Source organism: Condylostylus longicornis, unplaced genomic scaffold (assembly GCF_029603195.1).
Source record: "Condylostylus longicornis isolate FDR11 unplaced genomic scaffold, ASM2960319v2 ptg000003l, whole genome shotgun sequence".
Classification (NCBI taxonomy): Eukaryota; Metazoa; Arthropoda; class Insecta; order Diptera; family Dolichopodidae; genus Condylostylus; species Condylostylus longicornis.
In genome coordinates, this window is record NW_026577972.1 from 2,896,881 (window position 1) to 2,904,409 (window position 7,529).

The window sequence follows — 7,529 nt, forward strand, 5'->3', positions numbered from 1 at the left end:
GTGTAGCCTGTATACACACATAAAAGAAAGAGAGATATCATTAATTTTACAATCAATTTTTAAAATATCAGCAGATTCCAGACTATAATTTGTAATATTTGAATACGAATAAGTATTTTTTACGAATACACCCACTCCACCTTGAATTTGATATGTGTTCGCTTGACCCAGCTCCATAGCTGCAAGCCATACGTCCATATAGGTTTTAACATTTGGTTATATATCAACATCTTATTGAATGTTTTCAATCTAGACCCACAACCCAGCAGCCGATACTATTTTCCATATTTGCTTTCTAATTCTATACTTTTCTTCTTTACATGTTCCTTCCATTTGAGCTTGAAATCCAAAGTTATACTTAGGTATTTCCCTGTGCTTTGGATTGATGCTGGTGCGGGTGTACTAAATTTTTGTTCGTGAAATTTACATGTACAGATTTATTTCCATTTAACTTTATTTTCCATGTATTTCTCCATTTACTTATATTGTTACTTGCTTTCTGTAATTTTTTTGTTGATTATTCAGTACTAGATCTTACTGTCAATATTGATGTGTTGCCGGCAAACGTAGTCGAAGTTACACCCTTTAAATCTGGCATCGCTTGAATAAAACATGTATAATATAGACCCAGAATACTGCCTTTGAGCGTGAAGTACTTCTTATCCTATTTGGCTCAAAAGACCATGTCAGATAAATATGATTCAAGCAACTTCACGAATAACAAAGGTGTCGAAAATAGAAGTTTGAAAACCAAACAAAACCAAGTTGAAGTAAATGAACAAAGAATTCCAAAAATATACAGAATAACGACACCTAGCAAGGTGTTGAGGGATTTATCTTATTCACAAGCACTTCAAAGAAAAACCCCTCTTAACCGGAAAATGAAGGAACTTGAGAACAAAACCCCACAAATTAAAAGAACTGACGCAGACATTATGCAAATGATGTATAGTATGTTGATTAGAATTCACGAGATCTCTAAGAGATTATTAAAAATAGAAAATGCATACACTGAGATGTATACGGCGACACCAAAGAAATTAAGAAAAGATACACGTAAATGAGGTACGTATAATAATTTGCAATGCTAATGCTGTTCTTAATAAGAAACAAGAATTGGAGGTCTTTCTCAAAACGAGAAATATAGATATTTGTTTGCTGTCGGAAGCTCATTTGACATATTATACGAGCCTTAAAATAAAAGACTATGATTGCCATAAAGCAGTAAATTTCAGCAATTAGCCAAGAGGAGGTAGTGCAAAACTAATAAAAGAAAGTATAGAACATAATGAAGAATTCAAAATAGAAACGGCTGAAATTCAACTTATTTCGATAAAAATTAAATCGACTAAACAGGACTTTAGTGTTGGTGCTGTATACTATCCACCAAATTGCAGCATTAAGAAAAATACTTTTAAAGATCTCCTGTACAAGCATGGACACAGTTATCTAATAGGAGGTGATTACAATGCCAAACATACAGATTGGGGTTCTAGAATCACCTCAACTAGAGGAAGCGAGCTAAGAAAAGCTATTCAAGAACCAGGTTGTTGAATTATGATTTTAATTCAGATTAGACGAGCTTTAAATACGAAATAATAAACAATATTGACGTAAATGTTAATATAGAATCAAGAGAACAATTAGATTTGGAGTTAGCAGGATTTATTAAAATCATACAAAAAGCTGCATGGAACAATACAAAAATATCAAAGTACAAACCGTATCAAAGTATAAAGTAATAACTGGTTTACTAGGTGAGAAGAGAAGGGTCAGACGTAGATGGCTTTATAGAAAAATCCAAGAATTTAAATCGGCAACATACGAAAGTTATATAAAGAACTTGTCAGCTACGAAGGAAACGAATTATTCCTTATGGATGAAAGCAAATGGCAATGACGAGGAGCAATGTAGAGAAGGCCGAATTGTTTGCTGATCACTTGGAAAGCATACTCACGCCAAACGGAATAACATCAGATCTAAGTTTAGTAGAATTTATCGCAAATGAAGCAGGCAGCATAGCTCCACTTACTCAATTAGAAATTGCGGAAGAGATAAGATCCCTAAAGTTGAAAAAATCGCCAGGTTTTGATCTTATTACTGAGGAAGTACTGAGAGAGCTACCAGACGAGGCATTAGAACATTTGACGAAAATCATGAATGCAGGCATGGATTTTGGGTATGTTCCTTGTGCTTGGAAAGTCGTGGAGGTAATTTTGGTGACCAAACTCGAGAAATCCATGAGGGAAACAAAGTCTTACAGGCTCACTTCACTGTTACCAATGATGTCTAAACTTTTCGAAAAGCTGCTATTAACGAGATTGAAGCCAATAATAGAAAATAGGTTTCTCATAGCAAACCATCAATTTGGTTTTAGAAGAAACCATTCTACAATAGATCAGGTCCATAGAATAACGAATATTATAGAAAAAAGGTTGGAAAATAAAGAAATCTGCTCTTCTATATTTCTAGGTGTAGCACACGCATTCGACAAGGTATAGCACAAAGGTCTTATATTAAGGTTAGGACAATTGTTACCATCGCCATTTGTAGTAATTTTGGAATCTTACTTAGCTGATATATTATTTAGGATTAAGCAAGACGCTCAATACTCCACGATTAAAAGAGAAATAAAAGCAGATGTGACTCAAGGCCCAACGTTGTACCTGCCTTACACAAGTGATTTGCCACAAATAGAAAATGCTACGGTAGCCACTTTTGTTGACGATACTGCAATATTGGCAGTAGGGGCGAACATTGACGATTCGACAAAAAAATTATAGAAGGCAAGTAACAAAATAAGCCAGTGGACTACGGATTGGAAAATGAAGTTGAATGAAGCAAAATCGGTTCACATAAACTTCACCAATCGCAAAATAGTAAAACCACCACAAATTAACTTAAATGGAACGAATGTAGCGATCCATAACGCAGCAAAATACCTAGGAATGACTTTAGATGTCAAGCTTAGGTAGAAAGAGCATATAAAGAAGAAACACATAGAATTACAAAATAAATATAGAGAAAATTATTAGCTCATAGGTCGTAAGTCCAATATGGCAATTGATAATAAGATATTAATTTATGGCCAAATCATGAAACCAATATGGCGATATGGCATTCAACTGTGGGGTTGTGCCAAGACGACTCACATTAACAAAATTCAAACCTTCCAGAATAAAGTTCTACGGGGCATGGTAAATGCGCCATGGTATATACGTAACAGTGCATCCACAGGGACTTAGGAATTCCTTTGGTTTTGTATGAAATTAGGAGTTGTGCTACAAAGCATAGGGCTCGTCTAGAACAGCATGTAAATATGGAAGCAGTTTGGCTGCTAAACAATGGCGTTATGACAGAAAGACTTACACGAACAAGACCATTCGATTTAACACGGAATACCAATTTCCTTATGGAAGGTATTTAATTCCTGCACGGAAAAACTAAGTTAGCACGGGGGTAATAGTTGGTCTGTAGGACCAGTTTTATCCGTTCAGAGCTTAGGTGATTATTTGTGGTAGGAGTCACGCTTCCAGACTGTTGGAGGAAAAAGGCAGATAGAGCCCTCCTTCTTCGTCTTTCGAGATTTTTTCACAGGGTAAAAAAAAAAAAATTAATTTTTCTCATACCTTTTATAACGTCATCCATCTATTCTGCAGTTGCATGAAGAAATTTCCATTAATAACTATGATGTTGTATTAGTAAATTCATAATAGAAATTTTTTTTCCTCGAACTGGACTCGAACCTGTGACCTACCGATTTCTAGGCGGACGCCCTACCAACTGTGCTATACAGAGGCATGAAGAAATTCCCGACGAAATATTCTTCATATTGCTTTATATTGTAATCTACATGACTGCTATGTATTGTTTACATTGAGATGCTACATGCAATCTTCTATTTGAAACTCATAATCACAAGAACATATATACGACCCTAACCATTAATAATTCATACACCTAAATTATTTTTGTTTTTAATTCAATGTACAGAAATATAGTAAACTATTATAATACCTAATTATATTTTTTTTAAAAACTATATAACTTTATGTAAATTAAAAAAATTAATAATATTCTATTAATATAAAAAGATCACATACAAAAATTAAATATTTCTTCGACCTCTATTAATTCATACAGCTGCAAAAGTTGCTTCAGTAATGCTATTATTCTATCGGGTTTTATACTTCTAATGAGAATTAAAACAAATAACCATTACTTGCCCATAGGAGAATCATTTTATTACCAAAATTAAATTAAAATATGAATGTCTTATTAGTTAATGCCAAATAAGACGCGTGGAAGGCCTGTTGTGAAAGAAGTGCGCGATTTGGTTGTGAATAAGTACCAAAATGGAAAAAGTTATGGTGAAATATCAAAAGAAATTAATTTAAGTAGATCTACTGTAGTGAGTATAATTAAAAATTTTAAAGCAAATTGTTCTACAGAGCATTATTTGAAACGAACATGAACTTAAGTTTCAAAACAAAAATACAAGATTCACCCCGCTACATTATCGGTTGGCTCTAGTACCAGTACAATGCACATGAATCACATGTTTAGTATGAATAATTTAGCAATGCTCTGCAAGAATAGATTTATATTGAAATGAAGCTAAACATACAGATGTAATATGCACATTAGGTTCTACATAAACTTAACATATTAACTAACACAATAAGTTATAATATTTTTTGCAAGCATTATGTTGATTTACATCAAAAAATAATCGGATACGAACACATGACCGCAAGATAGTGGCTAGTTTAGCTAAAATGTTGCATGAGACTACGAAAATGCCTTTTAAATACTCCTCATTTACATTATAACGGATGTGTCGGTCACCGCGGCTGTAAACGAATTGAACCCTAGTTATTATATATATATGTACACATTTACATATGCATAACTTTTCTATTATAACACAATATAAATGCATAAAAACTCTTTTGGCTACTTACGTTTACGAGTAAAACCAAACATAAACAAGCATTTCACTAAAATCCATTTCACTAAAACTTCAGTGCTATATCTGACCTGAAATTGGACACACGACTACCAAGTTTCATGAACCTAGTTGTAATACTTTTCCAAATATTTAAAATCAACTTTCGCAATTATACGATGGCTACCCGAACGTGTCAAGTAATTCCACCAAAACTTCGGAAATATATCTGACCTGACATTGAACACACGCTGCCGAGTTTCATGAATCTACTTTTATTATTTTTCTAAAAATTCAAAATCAACTTTCGGAGTTGTGTGGCAATTACTGGAACCAGTGCAGCCGTTCCATTAAATTTTCAGAATATATGTATAGCTGACTGCGGGACTGGCTACGACTTAAGCTATCTCCCTGATTCTTGTGTTTTATATGTTATTTGTATTATAAAAAACTGTTCTTAATTAAATAAATCAACTAGTGGAAATGATGAAGAATATCCTTGAAATTTTTAAACACCTTTTGCATATTTTTAATACCCTTGTATCTCACTTCCGCTTTTCATTCATTAGTAATTTTTTTTTAGCACTTTTCCCAAAAATTTTTGAAAAAAAGTGCTTATTAGTTTCACTCTTTCCGTGTGTCTTTCACAAAACTTCTACACCCTTGAAGATAGAAACCTGAAATTTTGTATGTACATAGATCACTACTAGAAACTTATTTCCGTAGAACAAAATTTTTACCTATCTCCCCCTTCTAGAAGTTATATCCCCCCAAAACCCTAAAAATGGCCTTTTATAACTTTTGAAGTTGTGTGGCAGCTACCAGAAGGAACCAAGCAATTTCAACAGCTCTCATCAAACACATTGGCCCTAATAATATATTCGCTTGCGTAAAATTTCAATATTAAAACTTTGATAGTTTCTGGGATATAGACAAATATCTTTTGAAGTTGTATGGCAGCTACCTGAACCGGTACCCCGATCATGTCCAATTTAAATAGGGTTCTAGCACTTACTACAATAAATTATTTGTGAAAATTTGCTGAACTTAGCTCAATTAGTTTTTGAGTTATCATTGGAACGGATGGACGAACAGACAAAGCTAAATCAACTCAGAATTTGACGCTGATCAAAAACATACACTTGAGTTTTTATCTAAGACCGTTATTTCTTAGCGTTACAAATGGTAAGACAAATTTAGTATACCCTTCGAACATACGTTCGTACGGGTATAAAAATAAACATACAGTAAAGCCCAGTTAAATGTCTCGCTTATTTTGTCTTTAAAATTAGACAGCTATGTCTAAAAAACAATTAAAAGAAATCTCTTGGCTGCACACGTATGTTTAGCTGAACCCGCTTAACTGACTTAAACGGGCTGTTAAATGAAATAAAACAAAATCGTAATGACATACATGTACATATTTATCTAAATTTTTATTCTATGAAGATTTTCCAAACTCTCCTGGAGTCAATCCTTTTTCGATAGCCGTCAATTGTTTTCTTATTATTATTTTTCGATAATGAGATTTAAAAAATCTTATAATACCTAAATCAATTAGTTGAATTTGAAAAATGTGTAAATCATATGTTAACGGCATTTCTTTGTAAATGCTTGCAATTACTGGCAAATATTAGTAACATACAGTTTAAGTTTGTTAATAAAAATTTTTGTTTCTGCGATGGTTTATAACTGTGCCATAACTTATATGTTATAACTTTTTTTTCTTATGAAAACGAAGAAAGCCTTCAGAATTTGAAGCACTAAAGTAAAATTTTGTTATTAAAAAAATGCATTTAAAAGAATTCCTTTACATGCAAGTAAATAGGGAATAAAATGGCACCATGAAACTTTGTGGTGGTATGTGGAAAACGATGTTAAAAGCGGAGTTAATCGGGTTTTACAGTAATACGGAGATAAAAAAGTTCTGCAACAAATCTGTGTATAATTTTTAATATGATATAAAATGTTCGGAGAGTTACTTAAAAAAATTTTTTTTTCGTTTTTTTTCTTTTGTTACTCTCCGAAGATAAAAAATCTGATGCGATCAGCACATAACCGACTGCAATGTGTATTGTCTATTTAAGTGAAAGTGTTACAGAATATTTTAAAAATGGCTGTTAAGTACATCTTTCCAATTTTTCTCGTAATTTTTGGAATTTTAAATTTTTAGATCTATTCGTTCCATATCAACGGAACGAATAGATGGAATTTCTTGAAATTTGATATTTGAGTTCTGGTTCTTACCAAAACTAACTGGCGAGCATTTCAGTGAGTTCAGTTAGCACAAAGCGAAACTCTACTCAGAGCCAAATTTACATTTTTCTGGGTATATTAACTATAAGTTTACTAATGTCCTAAAAATTGGAAAGAAGTATTTAACAGACATTTTTATAATATTCTGTAACACTTTCACTTAACTAGACAATACACACTGCGTAAAATATTATAGTAAAAGAAAATGTTATAAAAAATTTAATGTATAAAACTTCTATTTATTTTTTTTCTATAATTTCAGCACTTTTTTTATAAATCTTATAATTCATAAAAAAAAGAAAAACAACATCAGAACATCAGAAAG